The sequence below is a fragment of the Panulirus ornatus genome, chromosome 20, assembly GCF_036320965.1.
Source record: "Panulirus ornatus isolate Po-2019 chromosome 20, ASM3632096v1, whole genome shotgun sequence".
NCBI lineage: Eukaryota > Metazoa > Arthropoda > Malacostraca > Decapoda > Palinuridae > Panulirus > Panulirus ornatus.
This window is the reverse complement of record NC_092243.1, coordinates 8588647-8610539: the sequence shown is the minus strand read 5'-3', so window position 1 is coordinate 8610539 and position 21893 is coordinate 8588647. Positions and strand designations below refer to the sequence as shown.

General features: G+C 45.5%; 1 long non-coding RNA gene across 1 annotated transcript in view; it reads left to right on the top strand.

The window, feature by feature from the left end:
* The first annotated feature begins 2405 nt into the window (after positions 1-2405).
* The window catches only part of LOC139755774 (uncharacterized), a 70480-nt gene continuing 50992 nt past the window's right edge, over positions 2406-21893 (top strand). The window contains exons 1-2 of the long non-coding RNA XR_011714160.1: positions 2406-2521; positions 12912-13011. This is a non-coding gene — a long non-coding RNA (uncharacterized lncRNA). The remainder of the gene's footprint in view (positions 2522-12911; positions 13012-21893) is intronic.

The following is a 21893-nucleotide window of genomic DNA, read 5'->3' as shown; positions in this document are numbered from 1 at the left end:
AGTACAAAGTAATGGTGTTGTGTGGCTGTCTTCACTGACTTAGAGTGCATCAGCATGTACGAGAGCGAGCACTGTGTGTGTGTGTGTGTGTGTGTGTTTTTCACCCACCCTGTGTGACTGTAGCTAGAGCACAAGGGATGTATCGATGAAGAGACAGACGGACAGAGAGCAATGACAAAATATTGACGAACATTGACAATAAAAAGTTTTTGCTTTGATATATTTTTTTTCCTGCCAAAGTTAATCAAATTTGCTATTTACAACGAACAGAGTTTTATCATTTACGTAAAGCATGACGGAAATAGGGGTCAAAGGACTTCATATTGTGTTGTAATTGGTTATATTACTAATGTCCAATTTGCTTGGTCAACAATTTTTACCCATTCACATTATTGACCAAAATATAAAAAAAAAATATTCATTTCACACTATTAATACTCGTATATCCACATGAGATTAAAATGTGTAAATATCTCCATAATCACTATCATGAATATTATGATTAACCTTTTCAATACGATGGTACAACCCTTGAACACGACGGTACGACTAGATACAATGGCACGACCCTTGAGTACGACAGTACGACTAGATACGAACGACGGTGCGACCCTTGAGCACGACAGTACGATCTTGGAACGCAACGGTCTGGAGCTTAAGCATGACGGTACGACAGGTTGAGACAGAAGCGAGGACACACCTGGTCGAAATTCTGTCTCGAGAGGGAGAGACAGAACCGAGGACACACCTGGTCGAAACTGTTACAGGCCCGCTCTGTCTCGACAGGTAGATATGACAGAGCCTAGAACGTGCCTGGTCGAATCTATACCGAACCTTCTGTCTCTACAGGTAGATATGACAGAGCCTGGAACACGCCTGGTCGAATCTATACCGAACCTTCTGTCTCGACAGGTAGATATGATAGAGCCTGGAACACGCCTGGTCGAATCTATACCGAACCTTCTGTCTCGACAGGTAAGAATAACAGAGGTGTCGGTTGAGCTTCGTTCGACCAGGCACTTTACGGGACGTCGATACCATAAGATGTACCTGAGTCCTCTTATTCAGGTGAGAGTCACCCAGTCCACAGCCACTCAAGTATCACATGGGACACACAATGAGACATGACAGTGCTACCACTGGGTATGATGGTTGGCTTCTAACCCTACTCCTTGAGGGTCGTAGATCACCATATCTCACTCATGGAATGTACCGTCGTGCTCAAGGGTGATGACGGCGATCTCAAGGGTATTACATTTCCGTCTTGTTAATCAGGGTCGAATGACAAGCTGAATGTCGTAATCCGTGTGCGCAAGGATGAAACCGTCCTGCTGGAGGGTCGTACTGTCGTATTCGAGGGTCACACCGTCGTGCTCCAGGGGTCGTTCCGTCCTGCTCAAGGGCTTAACGTGACACATCATGTTACACGTTCTTGCCTCGTCTCTAACCTCCCCCTCCACGTTTCGTTGGAGGCGACAGAACACTCTCCGTAATAGGGTAAATTGAGAAGCTGTTAGCTGAGTTAGCTCCGATGCTTTCATTCTCCTGATCTCTAGCTAGGTTAGCTGTGGTATCTTTACTAAGCTCTAGCTGGGCTTAACGTAAGGCTCTTACTCTAGTGAGCTTAAGTCAGCTTATCCTTCTGTGTGTTTTCGTAGAGTACGACTCCCTCTAACCCTATTCTAGAGCCTTTCTCTCCTCTGCATGAAGCAGTTACACATTCCAACCTGTAAATGGCCACTCTTGCTAGTGTAGTGTTGGATGATTCATACATCAGCATTTGTCTTATTTTGTCGTATTGTGAATTCTGTGCTTAATGACCTGCACCCTTTGGGAGCTAATGAATCTAACACCATATATACAATAACTCTTAGGATTAACGTCTAAAGTGAACGAATGATCGGATCGAAAACAAAAAAAAAGGAAGGATCTATGAGATTAAGTTGTTTAAAGCTACAATTACTGAGTCTATTATCTTTTATTTGTCCCAGTAGGATCCACAGGCACAAGATGACACGCAGATCACAGTCAAACATGACCCCATTCCAAGTATCCTAATTCAAGCAACAACATCAGGAAATCTAGTGGAAATATCTGCATTATTGATTCAACATATATAGAAAAGATTGATCTATTCCTTGTTTTTTGTGGCAGCGACAGAGACTAAGGCTTTGTAACCTTCGCTCGTCTACAGATTTTGCCTGGATAACACCCAAACAAGCTCTGTTCGTACTTGTCTCTGCTAGAGACGTCAAACGTAGTTAAACAATTAGACAACGCCAAACGACACCACTAGTGTCATCTGTTGAGGAGACCCGTAACTACTCTAGTATGTTGCCGATTAGTACATTAACGACAGAAGTGTGGAATGTTCACCGCACTGTTTCTTCCGTAGTCGTTGCATTAATCAAGAGGCAGGTGTAGTTCGCGGTAAGCCGCTGGCTACATCAGTATCGATTGTTCTGTGGTAGTGATACGATGGTCGGATTATCCATGCTTCATAAAAGGACAGATCTGTCAAGTAGGTTGTATACGATAATTCTAGTTATCATTATAATTACTGTCACTATAATTATCATTGTCTCGTTGTCCGATTTTCTTTTACCAAGTACTATGGCCTAATTTCCCCCCCTTAGCACATCATCATTTCGTATCCCCGTATTTACACTGCTCTGGCTTTTAGTCTCGAACAATTTATGGGTGTTTTCGATCATAATTCAAACTGCAAGTGATGGGGAAGGGGGTTGTTGTAGCAGCAGCAGCAGTACTTCTTACCCGGGTTTTACCTGATTTAATATTTACTCACACGTGACCGGCGCCGTTCTGGTCAATACACATCCATCCGGACCCGCACGGTTTGTTTACATTTAGCCGAGTCCTGTGACGTCACGCTTTTCTTTCCAGGAGACTTTATTTCTTTTAACATTCCACGTTGAATTTTTACTTCTGTTAAAGTAATAAGAAGGTTATTGATTCTTTTTGAAGCCCAAACTGACGATATGAAGGGAAGAAAAGCCTATTGATTCTGTATGTAAGCTTAAAATAGTTTCAATACGTTAAAAAGCCCATGAATTGTTCTTGGCATTTATATCGCCATTTGATGAGAGACTGACACAATTATATATTGACTGATCAGCTACGTATACTTGGAGAAAGAATATTAATCATTATGTTTAACTTTTCAAATTTACGATAAGAAAATAGGAAGAACGAAATCCATCGCCATTTTTTTATAAGATTTAAACTTCACTGTGGGCATGAATTTCAGGTTTATGATTCGACATCAACTTGTCAGTGTCTATTTGATCAAACACAGAGAGAAAAACCTTATAGAATAGAGAGAAATAACTCATTTGCCTTCAGATAATCTACCTTAATTAAGATCTATTTTCTTAATCGTATGTATACTTCATGACATATGGTATAAGAGAAAGAGGACAAAAGGAGTGAGATAAAGTTAGAAGCAGAAATGTCCCAGCCAAAGAAAACTAATCGTTTGAACTGATCAGACTCAACTGACAGTATAAACTGTTCAGGCTCAACTGACAGTTTGCACTGATTGTCCAAGCACTACTAATACCAGCAGTTTCTGTCTGTTTGGAATTGATGATTTACTGCGATTTAGTCTTTTCATCAATTTCTGTGAAAAGAGAATAATTAAGGACAACACGTTTATTGACTTGCCGAATGTAATTGAACTTTTCTAAAACTCAAACTTTAGTTTCGTAAGCGAAACCAAATGTGTTCTGCGATGGGAAAAGAAAACATTGGATACAATTTCCCTCAATTAAAATTACTGTTATAACCAAACTGCTGACCATATGCTTATCAAAACATTCACCCTTTGAAACCATCCGAACCGGAACGAATCATGGGAGGTCAAACGACAATAACTTTCCAGAGAACGAGTCAAATTCTGTCCTCAGAGGCAAAGTTTTGCTGACCAAGTTGAGAGTTGTGAACCTGGAACACCATAATTTGTCTTTATAGGCAAAGCATTGTCTACGAGAGACAAGCTCTCAATCTGGAATATGGCAATGTGTGTGTGTTGTACTTTGTGTTATGAGTTGTACTTGCCCGCCAGAGCGACCGTCAAGGGTCCCAGTGTTATGAAGTTGCCACAAGTCCAATACATAGAGGATGGAGGGAAAGTTGTAAATGCCTCCCCTCGCTGTGGGCTGAAACCGTCGGGTTTTAGTCGCTGGAGACTTGTGGAGGAGTTCGTTCGAGGGTTCTCGGCGATGTCGAATGGTTGAACGGGTTTTGTGAGTTGAAAGAAATTCGGAAGGAGTTTGTTGGAGGGTTCCTGGGAGTGTGGTGATCAAGAGGAGGATAAGAATTGAAGATAAAGAGGAGAAGGTATTGGATCCTTCGCCTCAACCCTGATGTACCTTCGTCAGGTGATCTAGTTCGATGGAGATGACTGAGGCTTCGAATGGTATATATATGAACCTCTTGTCTCCCAGTCTTTGTAGATTGTACTCTAAGTTACTTTTTTCAAAGCAGAACTTGTGAATACGTTAACCTATTAACTCGGTTACGTATGTTTAGCGAGGGTGTTTCGAACCAATGGCAATCTAGAAGATGATAATCTTTAAATCCAGCAAAATAAGTTGTTGTTTTCAAAGATTAGAACACTGGACATATGTTGATGTACGACCCACCGTTCGAACATAGAAAAGATCAAATAACTTCCATGAGGACAACGGTACGTACAGCCCTTGAGTAGGAAGCTCTAACAATTGATATGAGCCTTAAGGCACCGTCTTTTTTGCCCTCCTCTGGACTTTCTCGGTTCGTGTGTGTGTGTGTGTGTGTGTGTGTGTGTGTGTGTGTGTGGCAACATGATAATGCTATGCTAATGATTAACGGCTAATTGAATCTCCTGCAACCAACAGCTGAAAATATAGAGATAATACATTCATTAAAGTGGCGAGAGTGGCTACAGTGAATAAAAGGTTAACGAGAAAATACAAAAATACTGAGGTGTGAGATGAGTAAAGAAGAGGGAAAAAGTTGGAAGGCAAATTTACAATTTGCTAGTTATTAATGATGTCGACAATGTATGAGGAGGTATGTGAGGAGATGTATGAGGAGGTGTGTGTGTGTGTGTGTGTGTGAGGAAGTGTGTGAGGGAGGGGCCGGTTATTCTTGTAGTCTGTGTGAGAGCTCGGACGACCGCGTTGCAACTGTGGTGTCGTCCTGCACCAAGACAAGGATAACAAATGACAAGACTCCCATCTTTGTGGGGGAGTAGAAAGGTGGTTATGGCTTTCTCGAGACGTGGAGCGGCTGACGACGCCCACGAAGATGATATGCAAGCTGTGGTGGAACGAGACGTCACTGCAGCTCAGTGGTTTTCTTTTCTGTCTCTGTAGATGAATATGTCTGGCTTTACTTGGGCAAAAAGTCAATAACAGTGAGAGCTGCTGTCATGGCTGAGGATCAAGGGTGGTGGCAGCGGGTCGTGGCTGAAGATCAGGGTTGGTGGCAGCGGGTCGTGGCTGAAGATTAGGGCTCATGGTAGCGGTTCATGGCTGAGCGTCGAGCTGGGAGTAGGGGATTTCGTGGCTGAGCGTCGGGCTGGTGGCAGTGGGTTGTGGCGGAGCGTCGGGCTGGTGGCAGCGGGTCGTGGCTGAGCGTCGGGCTGGTGGCAGCGGGTGGTGGCGGAGCGTCGGGCTGGTGGCAGCGGGTCGTGGCGGAGCGTCGGGCTGGTGGCAGCGGGTCGTGGCGGAGCGTCGGGCTGGTGGCAGCGGGTGGTGGCGGAGCGTCGGGCTGGTGGCAGCGGGTCGTGGCGGAGCGTCGGGCTGGTGGCAGCGGGTCGTGGCGGAGCGTCGGGCTGGTGGCAGCGGGTCGTGGCGGAGCGTCGGGCTGGTGGCAGCGGGTGGTGGCGGAGCGTCGGGCTGGTGGCAGCGGGTCGTGGCTGAGCGTCGGGCTGGTGGCAGCGGGTCGTGGCGGAGCGTCGGGCTGGTGGCAGCGGGTCGTGGCTGAGCGTCGGGCTGGTGGCAGCGGGTCGTGGCTGAGCGTCGGGCTGGTGGCAGCGGGTCGTGGCTGAGCGTCGGGCTGGTGGCAGCGGGTGGTGACGTGATGAGAGACCTTGCCCCTGTTGACTTTGGCCCTGGGTAAACGTATGAAGGAAGTCTCCGACGTGGGATTACTGTGTGTGTGTGTGTGTGTGTGTGTGTGTGTGTGTGTGTGTTACCGGGAGAGAGTTTTACACTCGCGTTGCCCCGTCTCTTAACCTTGTGCAAATATACCGTGTCTTTACTTTTATGTGTACACACACACACACACACACACACACACACACACCTGCCGCCATCACAAGTACCACCATGACTCAGGTGAGTGACAGTCGGGAGACACAAGACAACATGGGGGAAGTGCTTCGGTTATACCCTCCGTCACCGGTGGCAGAAATCCCTCTGTGGTGTGCCACAGGACGCAGATCAGACGGCAACTTTTTCCCTCCATTGACTAGAAATATAGACGAGTGTTCCTACCATACCATAAGAGCTTCCTGCTGCCCTACTGGAACGCCCGCTGATGGAGCGCGTTGTTGGCGTTCATTGATCGTGGAGGATATGAGGGATATAAAGAAAGCCAGATGACAGAAGACCTGATGGTCTATGACGAGGGTATCTGCTTGAGGAACGTCATGTCAGTACGTGATGATGCCAGGAAACAGAAGACCTGATGGTCTTTGACGAGGGGTATCTGCTGAAGAACAGTAACGGTGTTCTAAGTTTTCTAATCCATGTATAGGGAGGAAAGATACGGTAGGCTATGACAAGTATATAACATTGCTTTCAGAGGTTAGTAGTGTTTACAGTGTAACAGTTGGCGTCATTCTTAAGGTGTAGGGCTGATGGCCAGCCCTTATTCATGAGGTGTGCGGGTGATAATCAGCCCTTTATAATAAGATGTAAGGTTAATGGCCAGCCCTCATTTATGAGGTGTATGGGTGATAATCAGCCCTTTATCATAAAATGTAAGGTTGATGGCCAGCCCTCATTTATGAGGTGTATGGGTGATAATCAGCCCTTTATCATAAAATGTAAGGTTGATGGCCAGCCCTCATTCGTGAGGTATACGTGTGATGATCAGCCATTAATCATAAGATGTCAGATGTTTGTATGTTAAGGGATGGTGTCAGTACAGAGCGACGGGTCAAAGTCTGACTGTTCATTCATTACCCCCTTCCCGCACAGCTAGTGGCGAGTAGAGGGCGAGTAGCGGCTGCTGCTGCCACTACTGCTGCTGCTACTGACGAGTAGGGGGAGTAGAGGGCGAGTAGTAGCTGCTACTGCCACTACTGCTGCTGCTACTGACGAGTGGGTGGGTGGAGGGCGAGTAGTGGCTGCTACTGCCACTACTGCTGCTGCTACTGACGAGTGGGTAGGTGGAGGGCGAGTAGTGGCTGCTGCTGCCACTTGCTGTTGTCGCTACTGTTACTGCTGGGTGGATGGGTGGAGGACGAGTAGTGGCTGCTGCTGCCACTACTGCTGCTGCTTCTGCTGGGTGGGTGGATGGCCACTGGGTGGGTGATGGCCACTGCTGGCCTGGCCACTTTTCACCAAACCACCGTTAATGGAATTCCCAGGACACGCAGCCTGTTGACAGTGTACAGGACGATGTTGGTCGTTTGATTGGCTTATAAATATTTATGAAGTGGGTGTGTGTGTGTGTGTGTGTGTGTTTCTAATTCTAATGTACTAAGAAAAGAGTTTAGCACACAAAGGGCCGTCTGGTGATATATACATATATATATATATATATATATATATATATATATATATATATATATATATATATATATATATATATATATATATATGTATATATATATATATATATATATATATATATATATATATATATATATATATATATATATATATATATATGATATTAGGACCTGAACCCTCGTGAAATACATATATGTTCTCCGTTTTCTCTTCCAACGTAAGTTCAGAAAGTGAAAATACACAAGGGAGAGATTATACCAGACTTCCCCCTCCCCACACCCCCAACTCCCGCTGCTGTTACTCACCTTCTCCGACACACATTATATATATATATATATATATATATATATATATATATATATATATATATATATATATACACAAACATTGTCAAGTGGTCAGCGTACCCAGCTACCGCGCAAATGGTATGTACACGAATGATTAATGAAGTTGAATGCGGGATTTCAAGTTCCGGCTCTCCATTCTAGTTGTCACAATCATACTGTGTCTGAGTTCAGTAATTTCCTGATGCCTGGGGGGAGGTGGCGGTGGAGACTGAAGTACAGGAGGGAGTTGGAAGCCATTGTGTGGCGAGAGGCAACAAAGACGAGTCACTTTACCTTCACTTTATGGGATCAAATCTCAGTATTGTCATTCCCTTACTAGTAAAGATCCTCATATGTTGCTGCTTCCAACGAGGAGTCTATGATCAGGTCGTCAAGAATAAAGGGGTTCTGAAGGGGAGGGTTTAACTCTGATGATATATATACAGACGTGTGTTTAAAGTCCTCCTCACATCCTTTGCCATCAGCCGCCAGTATTGACTGACGGCTGGAGCTTTGTGTCAGTCAACTGGGAGGCTTATGTATATCCTGTGTTAGTTTAGGTCAAGCCACTCTCTGTCCGGGCCAAGCTAAATGTCAGTATCCATCCGGACACCGTGAGCATTGTACAACTCTGAGTTGTGTGCAATATCTTCTCAATTCGGGATAATGTTGGCATAACTATTGTTCTGATGTTGATTTAAGAATAATAGAGTTTCTCTATATAAAGGCCTTTAAACCTCAACTAAACAACACCATAGTTTCGTAGTCTATAAACTTAGAATATATGTGAAGTTGTTTTTGGTACTGTAGTGAATCCTTTTCATCATATTGGTTTTCATAGTTGTTTAGATGTGTGTCTGTTTAGAAAATTGTGATGAAGTGACGACATGTTGAAACATCTGGTCAGAAGATGTTCACCACGACCTTAATTATTTCCTCTCCATTGGAAATCCGTTTCCCTCACCCACAGAGATTAGGTTCCTTAGGGAGGGCATCCCCATATGCGAAGCCACAAGTTCTGTCGAGCCTATGTCAACTTGCACTTGGTTGGCTACTCTTGGTTTATGTCGAACTGGTGTTAGTCTGTTTGAAGCCATTGATAGTATCATGTTTAAGATACCTTCAGAGTGCGCTTAGGTTCTTGCTGGCATGCACGAAGCCTCTGGTACCTACTGTTACAACTGGTATTGCTCCTGACGAGGAAAGATTACGTGAAACAAGACCAAGTGATCTTTCTCAGCCCCTTATATGCATGCACTTGTTGACCATCTGAGAGGCTGTCACCCTCGTAACGCTACTAACGAGTATGACTCGCTTGTTAAAGTTAACTGCCAGGCGCAGGTTCCTTAATGATGGGGACGGGTTAATGTGGAAGATCGACGCGTTATGTAGATCCTCCGAACTGGTAGTAATCATCAGGGTTCCGTGATGAGTCCTGGATGGAGACAATGGCATTGTTGTTGGAAGGTTCCTCGTTTAGTGTGTCCCAGATGAGCCCACCCGCCGCCGGCAGCACCAGAGAGAGAGAGAGAGAGAGAGAGAGAGGCTGGAGGGCGCTGTGAGTTGCAGAAGTTGAGATCTATTCTGCATATACGTGGCTGTAAAGAGCATTCTCTTCACCAATGCCCTAACTGAAGGACCATCCCATTGTTCTGGCTTACGTTCCATTGACTTTCTTACCAGTGATGTCCGTCAACATGTTCTTGTATGCCTGTCCTCCACCTTCAACATTGATGACCATCTGAACTCGTATTATATTGATGTCTTCATCCGTTAACCTCTCTGTGCCCAGACTATTATCAGACGTCAATACTTATAAGACTAGAATACTGGACTGTTCCCTGACCCGCTCTTCTCACGCTAACTTCGTAAGACTTTATATTTCTTTGACTATGCTATGGTTGCTATAGATATAATCGTCAAAATCAGTGAATATACATAGGTATATTGTTATAGTGAATGATGAAAATTGTAGTGCACTGTTTCCACAATTTCATGTAGAATATATTGCATTATAAAGGTTCTAATCTGTGCCCATTGATATATGGAGACAATATCTTTAGCGTATATATGTCTTGATGATTATTAGAATATTAATGCAAGCGTTAGTAAGATTAGAAGATAGAAGGTGTGGAGGGAGGAAGAGAAGAAGAACAAAAGGAAGAAGAAGAAAGAAGAAGAAGAAGAAGAAGAAAGAAGAAGAAGAAGAAGAAGAAGAAGAAGAAGAAGAAGAAGAAGAAAAGTAGATAAAGAAGAAGAAGAAGAAGAAGAAGAAGAAGAAGAAGAAGAAAAAGAAGAAGAAGAAGAGAGATAGAGTGGAGAATACAGAGGCAGGAGAGATGTGAGGGAGAGAGAACCAATGAAATACAAGGCATTAATGACGCGAGGGAATGAGATACAAGTATGCGAGCGGGAACGAGTGAGAAAGGAAGACGAAATTTGGACGGTCAAAGACCATGTCTTATTAGCAGGTGACTGCTGAAGACAGAGAGGCGTTCATGCAAAGACACAGAGGAGAAGAAGACGGGGACAGTAGACAGAGAAACAGATAAATACAGACAGATACGGGGGAAGTAGACAGAGAAAGAGACAAAACAGAGATAGATATTGGGGAAGTAGACAGATAAAACAGACAAACAGAGGTAGATACAAGGGTAGTAGACATAAGAAAGAAAACAGTGATAGATTCAGGGGAAGTAGACAGATAAAACAGACAAACAGAGGGAGACAGAGAAACATATAGATAAACAGGAACAGAAAGTTTGATCATTAGTAGAAACAGGTAAAGAAAGGAGGACAAAAACTATAAGATACTGAGAAATACAGATGAGAAATACTTTTTTCCTCAATTCCCTTCCCTGAAGAATCCCATCCCTTTTTTCGCTTCCTCTAACAACTTTCCTCCGAGTCTTGTGAACGACCTTGGCTTCCCTCCCTCCCTCCCTCGCAGACTTAGGGTCATCTCGATTTTCTGGACCAACTTGCTGCACCTGTGAGCTGAGGGTCTTGCCGTCCTATCTGAAGTGACCGGACGTTGCTGAAGATGAGGGACACGTTCCTCCCTGAGGTGTCCCCAGCTGCGCCTGCGCTCACACACGCACATACACGTACATGCATACAAACGTATACTCGCATGCGTACGTACACATATCCATTCAAAAACAGGCACACACACACACACACCAGAGAGTGTGGCTGTCATGGTCGACCTCCCTCAAGATATTGAGGGAGGAAGGTGTCTGGCCAATGGTAAAGCCAGTGTCCGGAGGCGGGATCCAGACACTGCTGGAGGAGGAGGGAGGAGGAGGAGGAGGAGGCGGCAGCGGTGGCCGGGGGCCTCTGCTCCACACACCCACCTATGGGAGCGTAGATTCCCTCTTCCTCCCCCCTCCTCCCAAAGGTCCTCCAGTAGCCTCCGACTGTGTCGCAAGTCTCATTACCTCCGCTGATGGTCTCCCTGAGTCAACACGGAGGGCGGCCACACTCTCTCTCTCTCTCTCTCTCTCTCTCTCTCTCTCTCCACCCAGGAGACCCACACCAGTCGCCCACACCTGTTTCCCCCCCGCGCGTCACAATTCCCATTAATTTCAGTGGCTGCATCTGTGAGGGAGGAGGGTCGTGTTGTGGTCCCCCGCACACACGGCAGCTGGGGGCGTAAACGTTATACGTCACTTACAGAGGGAGGGCAGGGACTGCCCAGGGAGGGTTCCCAGCCCTCTTGTGTTCCCCAGTGAATACGTGGAGGATTATTCTATTACGAAGAATATATGCCCAGGCCCAGGCGATAGTGTGTATATATGACTGTGTGTGTGTGTGTAATTTTTGCTGTCAGACAGTAACTCCGCCCTTATGGACGTATTCTTTATGACATCTCGTAGATCAATTAGAGAGAGAGAAAGAAAGAAGATTTATAATGCATTATTCAGAACGTCGAGAGTTTACCATCAGACTTGTGTCTGAACCGCATGTTTGTGTTACGGCAGCGAAAGCCTCGATAGAGGCCAGTGCTCCCTAGGCTGAGAGAGCAGCACAGTTGAGTGGAAAATGATAAATAACTCAATTTTTCCAGAGCTCGACTCTTAGGTTGCTGTCCACATTATCGTAAAAGCTTCATTTGTTTCAGTGCGCAGAGATGACGCACTTCAGCCATAGCGTGTGGGAGGAGGTGGAGGCCAAGTGCAGAGCGTGCAGTGGGGTACTAGAGTGTGGGTGGAGGGTACATTGCAGTTTGGGGGTGAAGGTGGAGGCAAGTACAGAGTGTGCAGTGGGGTACGAGAGTGTGGGTGGAGGGTACCTAGCAGTTTGGGGGTGAAGGTGGAGGCAAGCACAGAGCGCACACACGAGGCACGATGATGTGGGTGGAGTTCACACACAACTAGGTTGGTGGAGGCAAGCGTAGAGCATCGGATGGCTGGTGCAGTAAGTGGACACACACAGGAGGGTGACAGGTGGTCCCAAGTGGGTCCAGAGGGCCATTTACATGAAGGAACGGCTAACGTTGTGGTGGTAGGGGACGAGGCTGGATCCCACACTAGTGCTGGATATCACCAGTGTTTCCTACCGTCTTCCCCTGGTGAGTGTGTCTTTTCTCTTAAAGAAAGAAAGAAAGAAAAATAGATAGATAGATAGATAGATAGAGAGAGAGAGAGAGAGAGAGAGAGAGAGAGAGAGAGAGAGAGAGAGAGAGTGTGAGTAACTCATCACCAAGTATCTCTGGCAGACAAATTACCACCTCCATCAGCAGCTTCCCAGCTGATGGTGTGTGTGTGCGGTGTTGCCCTTCCACAGGGTAAAGCCTTTTTGTCAGTTCAGTATCTCATGGAATGTTTCCTTCCAGATCCAGTTGGGTGCTGATGGTCGTAAGGGAGAGCGTCCGTGTCAGCATTCCAGGCCCGAGCTATCAGTCCCAGATCCATCCAACAGACAGTGGACACAAGGTATTGCTTCACAAGGAGTCTTCCTTCCATCAGTATTTTAGACTTTGAAGATATTTTCTTACATTGATATTCTGCTTTAGATTTTTGAAGTCTGTTTCTTCTAATTACATTTTGTATTTGACTTTTACGAGCGTTTCTTTTTTTCAATATTTTTGTCTGTAGTTCCTTATGGATTACATTCCTTCACCGATATTCTGCTCTAGAATTTTGAGCATCTCCCTTCTAATGAAACTTTACTAGACGTTTAGATTTCTTTGTTTTCATCGTATCTTCTACGCGACCTTTAAGATATGTCCTTCATTTTGTTGATGTTTTGTACTCGATCTGTTCGTGCTTCCATGTATCAAACCATGATTCACGTCGCGACATCCCTACGTCAACCCTTGTGATTAATACTGTGTGAGTTTACCTTTGGTAAATCAATGACCCACATAAACACGGGAGACATTGGAAATCATTGGACTTCATACTATCACTAGTAACTTCTTGGCTGTCGTGTAAACATTAGTGACACGTTAGACGTCACACGCTCCAGCCAAAGGCTGCAAGCATACAGGAAATACGTGTAGCACTAAAACATAGAGAATGATATTAATGTATTTCTACTTACTCCAGTACTAATGTTCATAGTGGGTGGGCTGGGGATGTTCTTGTAGCGGGGTGATCGAGTCTGCATGGGTTCAACACGGCTGTAATGTCGAACGTGCAACTCGGGGACGAGGGATATCACGTGGCATGAGATGTTGGTGGCTCGGTCGATGCAACGGTTTCCTCCCGAAGTTTCGTATGATGTTTTAGTGAGGGACAGGATTAGGAGAGAAAGGCATAGGTTCATCTGGGGAAAAATTATAGTTGTGTAGATGTTCTTCGGGTTGAAATCCAGAGAATGTGTAGAGATGATAGCTAAAGAGGATTAGAAACTAACGTCTACGCACACACACACACACACACACACACACACACACACACACATACACAAATATAACTTTCCTTTAGATCAACACCGGATGTCAAGGATGGAAAGGATAAATCACAAAGTCTTACAAAATGTTCCGCCTTCCGCCCTGGTTATTTGCCTCAAGAGGCAACAGACGCAATAAGGATTCACAAGAGCTTTATCATAAGTCAGTGTTGAGCAGACATCAACAACATCAGGGTAAATATGGCGATGTTGGCAGAGATGACAAGGTCGACACCGTGTTATCCAAACACTGATATTTACCGTCTGTGATCTCATCCCAAGACAGAAATTATTTGTCTGTATCTGTGAATCTATATCTATATCTACCAGTGGGTCAGCCCACTAGACACCATAGGCCATTACCACCACCGGGTCAGCCCACCACACTACCACAGCCCACCACCACTGGGTCAGCCCACCCACACCACCACAGCCCACCATCACCGGGTCAACCCACCCACACACCTCCACAGCCCACCACCAATAGGTCAGCCCACCACACCACCACAGCCCACCACCACCCGGTCAGCCCACCCACACCACCATAGCCCACCACCACCGGGTCGGCCCACCACAAATACCACAAACTTCAAACGTCTTGAGATTAATGTCGGCGACATATTATTGTCAGACGTCCTGAGACGGCGCCGCCAGCCGTCTCCTTCATGTCCCTCTCCCAACCTCACTCTCCCAACCTCACTCTCTCCTAACCTCGCTCTCCCAACCTCACTCTCTCCTAACCTCACTCTCCCAACCTCACTCTCTACCAGTCTCACGCTCTCACCACCACCTCCCACTCCCTGACTCTCTCACTTCATCACCCTCTCACTTTGCTCTCCCTTCGCCTCACTCTCCCACCGTCTCACTCTCCCTTCGCCTCACGGTCCTAATGACTGTTCTGTCGATTCTCCATATTTCTGTTTCTGTCATTTATCAATAAATGAATGAAACTGATTTCGTATCTCTATTTCTTTAACTCTGATGTATCAATTAGAGGACAAGGCTTGCTGTATATCGACATTTCTCCATACACTCAAAACATTGACGTGTTGATAGATTCATACAGTTAATGTATAAAAATGTATTTAACATATCACTGATGATATAGAATATCATATTTGATACCGTTTTCCTCTTCCTTAATCAGGGCAATCATGATTTTCTCTTAATTAGTCTGAGCAAATATAGATTACTCTTAATTACTCCAAGCAATCTAATTGCCTTTGAATCAACCTTGTGTTTACGATCTACGATCCATTTATTCTCGTCAGCATACCTTAATTACCCTTTTCCCTTTAAGTGTCCCATAACTACCTTCTCTCTTAACTTCCCTTAACTACCTTGTCTCTTAAGTTTACCATAACTACCTCGCCCCTTAAGTGTACCCACCAGTTCCTTCCTAAAAGATCCCTTTCCTCTGAGCAATTTCTCCTTACTAAAGCCCTCCCTCCTACCAGTTTCACAGAATCCCTCCTATCCCTCAACGCAAAAAATAGTTCCCCCTAACTAGATCCCTCCCTTGCGCCATTTTCCACTCGTTAGATCTCTCCTTTCCCACAAAAACCCCTCCTACTAGGGACCTCCTTCCCACCACTCCACTCCTCCGTAGGTTACATGATGGGCCATCTCCATCATGGTCTGGGCCAACCCAATTCTCTCAGAGGTTCCCGGATCAAATCTGGCAAACGTTTGTAGGGAGCCTCGTAACTCAGAGAGTCACTGTCGTCTGTCACAAGAGATGATACCTCTTCCTCTCCTCAGACAATGTGTGATGGAATATTTGTCTTCAATGTGACGAAAGTCTTAACCCGAAACCCTCGAGAGAGAGTACCAAGACTGGCCGAAGGAAGAGTTGACGTCTTAGGTTCTCATCCTGTGTGGGTCTGGTGATGTCTGGCTGGTCATGGTATTCATCTGTTGCCTTACACACACACACACACACACACACACACACACACACACACACACACACACACACACACACCACTACTACGCTCTTACTATATCTGTATCGTCCACCGTTTCTCCTTTTCCTTCATCCCCATCTTCTCACCTTCTCTCCTCCTTCAGACTGATCTGGCTGCTGACGCCCTTCCTCCGTACCTCCCCAGCTTCGTATGAGGGTTTGCTGCCCTTGTCACCTGTGAGGGTCGTCGTCACAACCCCTGGTGGTTCCTCTCTGCAACTCGAGGACTAGCTTCACCTGGGGTTGTTCAGACGGACGATAGATTTCTCTTGATGTATAACTAACTCCTTCCTGAGCTGCTGGTGCTGACGAGTGTATAATTATCAAAGGACCTTTATATTCATGATGTATCGATGTCTGGGTGCTTGTATGTACATGTCTGTCACACCTTCTTAGATGTCTTTCTGAAGAGTTCCGTCGTGTTTTGATCTTAAGAATATTACTGGGTACGAAGTTAATCCTCCCTCAGAATGTTCAGTACTAGCAATACCGTCCAACGCAGGTGACGAAATACAGATCTTTGTCTGCAACAACATTTTACGATCTCTTTCCTCAGACTGAAACTGAAGTGATGCTATAGTTCGTCAGTTGAGCCTTCAGGTCCTCCTGCAGAAGTACCTACATAGTTACTTCTATAAGGTTTTCCTGACGAGAGGTGATAGTAGATGGTTTACAAGTCTAAGGAAAAAACAGTCTGGCCATTGTGAAGAGCTTTTAGCCAGGAGAACACACCTTCCCTGGTAATTCCCACCTTCAGTTTCTTCTTTCGTCTTCTCGTGAGACCACCTGTGCTGATCAGATGGTGCCGTAAGACTGTGCTTCATCACAGGGCAGCAACGTAGCAAGAGTCTAACCCCAAGATAAGTAGGCGTCAGTCATCTGGGTTCAGTGTTGGGAAATGTGTTGTCACGAGGTCCATGTTGTGCCTACATCACCTCACCAACATGGTTGACTGTTCCTTCATTCATGTGAATATGTATAGGATGTGACAATCGCTCCTCTGGCCTCAAAAATCTTTCTGAAAATCTTTCATTCTATCACTGAAGATAAAATTCCAGTTTCTCTTGTGTTGCCGCAAACTTGACGTTCACTTTATCTTGGTTGTCTGGACAAGCTAGTGCAGGCCACCCAGACACATTTCCATGCAGATGGGGTGCGAGGAATGGGAATAGAAAGGACGTTCAGGAAATATATTGGTGAGAGAGAGTTTTGATTACGGAAGCCGCCTCACAGCAGGAGCACAGCCACCCAGATGTTGGGTGAAGGAGGCGCTGCTGGGGGTGGGCTGATGGAATGTGTCCTCACCAGAGATCGTAGGGAAGATGTTTACTCGTCCACACAGTCGACCAACCCACCAGACAGACAGGCCAGTCAGCCAGCCATAACGAGAGTCGTACGGGAGTTCATCACAAGGGAAAGACGACGCCAAGATGTTCTCTTTCAGAGCCAAAGATTCATATCTTCAGCTCTTTAGTCTGGCCCAAAGTAACTGGCAGAAGATGACTGTCTGAACCATTGCTGCCTTACCTCTCCACACTGGGGTCATCCAGGCACCAGTCTCCTGTCGTGGGATTAATACAGTCAGATTTTTCAGTAAAACACGAAAACTTGAAACTTTGATTAACGTTTTTCCACAGCTCGCCGAGACGCTCAACGTGAGACGACAGATGATGGAACAGAAAGAAAAATAGGACAGTTACTCAAAATACTTCCTTTTGGCGGCCATTGTCGTACTATCTACTACTCTTCTCGAGCTGAATCTTTGTCAATATGACATACTTCCCGAGAGTAGATCTCTGGTAAAAATCCGAAGCTAATCTTGACTAGTGTCATAGAGAAATTCAAATATTCCACAAGGAACACAATGGCTAAACACAAAACTCCGAAGCCATCAACTGAAGTAGGGAGGAACCAGTCAGTGGCGGCCGTGTGTGTGTGTGTGTGTGTGTGTGGGTGGGTGTGTGGGTGGGAGTGAAGGGATGACGGGGTGTGGAAAGTTAGGACACAAGGGACGCCACCAGCCGTCCCTGCGCCAGAGTGCTGGACCTCGTCCTGTAGATGTACGTCATCATCACGCTGGACTGGTCGACCTCACGGCTGCTACAGTGAGACTCGCTGGGTCGCCGCCCAACACTGGGTCTTCAGCTTGACCAACGTCCAGCTCTCAGGAATGACACTTGTCTCCGAAATGGACGAGACAAACGTGGAACTGAACTCACTGTGTGGGAAACATCGTGTGTTTACCACCTATCATTAATAGGATCTCAGATGACGGGGGTGTAAATGACGAAGCTTATTGTTCATATCATTAGTATCATTATACCTCACAGTAGAAGTACAGTAGATACTATAGCATTTGTCTATTCGTAGATTTTACATCATCTCTGTAAAGTAAACGGTTATGTCATAGTTGCAAAAGAATCTGATGGACATTCGACGGGTCATGAAGTACAAAATTGTATAGACCCACCGCATGATATTCATGAGGGGTTGATCAGCCACATCAGGTTGACATGAAGGATTCTGTGGTCGCTGGCAAGTTATCATCTCCTCGTGGGTAGTAGTGAGATGTCTTTACGTGCAGGAGCCAGTTGCAACACAACGAACACCGAACATGACGAACCTAAGCACTTTGAACAACAACTATATGTGTGAGGTACGACCCACGATGATGAACGAAGACTAAGATATGCTAACTCGTTGATCCAGTCAAGAAAGAGATATCAAAGGAATTGGGAAGACCAGATCAACTGAAAAATTCAACCCTTCCTCCTCGTTTGGCCTGGACATCTATCCCCCTACAGAGATTCCATTCTCATGAAAGCAACTTACAGCATAATGACTAGGTCAGCCCTACAGAGTTCCTTCACAATAGGCACACAGTGTTGCCATGAGGAGATAACCTTGCTGAATCCAGAGATCCTAGGTCAATCGTCAGCTAAAGCTCTGCTAAAGCCAGTGATCCCGTGTCGCTAGGCAGCTAAAACCAGACTTCTTGAGTCACACGTCTGCTAAAGCCAGTGTTCCTGAGTCACTCGTCTGCGAAACCCAGTGTTCCTGAGTCACTCGTCTACTGAATACAGTGTTCCTGAGGCACTCGTTTGCTAAAGCCAGCGATCCTGAGTCACTGGTCTGCTAAGGCCAGCGCTTCTGAGTCACACGTCTGCTAAAGCCAGTGTTCTTGAGTCACTCGTCTACTAAATACAGTATTCCTGAGTCACTCGTCTGCTAAGGCCAGCGCTCCTGAGTCACTCGTCTGCTAAACCCAGTGTTCCTGAGTCACTCGTCTGTTGAAACCAGTAATCTTGAGTCAGCTATGGTGAATCCTAAAACTGTAAGAAACTCGCAGGGACCTGAGACCAAAAACTGGTTACATTCATTGTATACATCCACATGACATCACACCTACTTAGGTTGTGGACCATCCACGCCAGGCACAGAGAGGGTCTGTGCATCTTGCTTTCTTTATCAATGAGACTTTAATGATTCAAGATTTATGAAGACTTACGTCCATCTAGCCTTACGCCTTGTTCCCAGGGGGAAATGGATCACCAGATAAGAAAGGGGGACCCTCCTTATCAACTTCCTTTACTGTTATCTCTAAATTCCCATTATCTCTCCCCTCCAGTGACTCCTGCTTTCCCTTCCATCTCCCTGATTCTCACTTTCATTCCAGCCTTACCCTCCCATCCGTCCTTGTCATTAGTTATCCTTCCGTTCCCTCTCGATGAGTCCCTTCAACCCCCCTACCTAACTGACGTCAGTCGAGGACCTGGTCGGTTGGAATATAGAGATGAAGTGAGGCAGACAAGAGAGACGGGAGGAGAGAAGAGGGAGAGAAGCGAATGTTGGAGTGATGGAAGGTGAAGATATTAATTAGAATTTGGAGTATCATGATGAAAGAGTAGAGTAGCTGGCGGGTGAATGGGGAACCTATCGTTAGCTAGGGTATGTGTGAGTGAGTCGTGTTTGTGTGTCTTTGTCAGAAGGACTTTGTCGATGGCCTGTGCAGAGAAGCCTGTTTACGAAGCCTCTCCCTTGTAGCGGAGGAGGCTGCCAGCCATCTGTTGATCGACTGATACGACACTTAAGTTTCAATCGGTTGTTTGTACGTTATGATGACCACCACAACGTCCAGAGGGTCAGGTCAAGGACTGAGTAACTACGACTCTGATGCGACAGTCGTGAGCAGTGAGGGGTGTTGGGAACTTTTCTAAAAGGTTGTGTCACAAGTTCACAGTGATCCACACAGAGTAAGGTGGACACGTTACTCAACCAGGGTACGAAGGCCTTGATTGTCGTCCCTCTCTTGTGGAGAGAAATGATTTTGTCCCAGTGTGAAAGCGTCGGTGGGGGATGGATGTTTCACAGGATTTGCATGTTAAAAGGGGCCCAGGAAACCTTTCTCTTACAAAGGAATCCAAATAGGAGCAGACACTGGGTCCTCCTTTCTATTCGTGGCAGCAGAAAAGATTGCAAAGTAAAGCTTACGTGTGGACAGCATAGAAATACAAATAGATGACTTGTTTTGAAAAGTCTGTAAATGTTTCGAAGTACGGAGGCACGAATGATGTAGTTCGATGACTTGAAGCGAAACGTTTATTCAGTCTGTTTTTGAATGTTTGTACGCTGCTACTTCCAACTATCCTCCTCAACAGTCATTCGCTATGTTAACGAATCTATTGAAGATCAATCTTCTTTTGTCTCACTCAAAATCCAACGTTTACCTTACAAGTTTGTATCTCGTACCACGACTCGAACCCGTTTCGCTTAATCTTAGAAAAAAAAGCTGCTGAGGTCAATGCCGTCAAAGCTTATTGTTTTCGTTTTTATAATCTTAATCCCCTGTCTCAAATTACGACTCTCATCTCGGCTAAGTACGTTAAAGTCTTCTTCCTGGCTTTCGTAAGACATCAGTCTCATCTCTCTCTCTCTCTCTCTCTCTCTCTCTCTCTCTCTCTCTCTCTCTCTCTCTCTCTCTCTCTCTCTCTCTCTCTCTCTCTCTCTCTCTCTCTCTCCCATCGTTGACATACAGGTGAAGTGTGGCCAACAGAGTCACTTATTGATTTCCTTGTTGAAGGCTCTTCCCTCTTGCTGTTGCTCTGCTGTTGCTTTTCAATCTCTCTCTCTCTCTCTCTCTCTCTCTCTCTCTCTCTCTCTCTCTCTCTCTCTCTCTCTCTCTCTCTCTCTCTCTCTCTCTCTCTCTCTCTCTCTCTCCTTTGCTTCGACAGCCACCGTTGCTTACACCGTTATTCCACAGTGTCACATCCGGACACGTAAACATAAGAACAGTGTATAAGAAGTATCTTCACAGTGAAATAGAATATTTCGAAGATAAAATGATCCCTCGGGATAGAAAAAGAAATTAATCCACACACGACAAAATGATGACAATGTTCCATCATCTGATGAAAGTGATATTCAAATCCATCATACGAACTGAAGGGCGAGGTCCAATTTAGCGAGAACTTGAACATAACAGAAAAATTTCTCCACTTTCGTGAAATCCATTTTTCTATCAACATTCACTCTCTGCCTCGCACGTAACACCGAGAGAGTGTCCGGCCAATTGACTCATCACCTTATTTATGTTCTCCAACATTTCCTTCGAGTTCAGTCAGTTCCCTTACAATGGAAAGCCTACACAGGTCCCTACAGAGCGCAACAACACTTCCTTCCGCTGGCCAGATACCAGCATCCGACCCTCCAGGACTGAGCCATGATGTGAAGAATAGATCCATTTGGAGACAGGGTGACTGAACAGAGAAGGAGACCCTTGTACCATTTTGGAAATACAGCAGCTTGCAACAGATGCTCAGGGTACATGATCCTGACAACACAGACGTAACAGATGACGTACACCATAACGTGAGGGTTTTGTACACAATACGCAAGACAAGTACAGTTAAAGATTCATACCTTGACGCAGCACTTTCTCCGAGCAAGTCCTCAAAG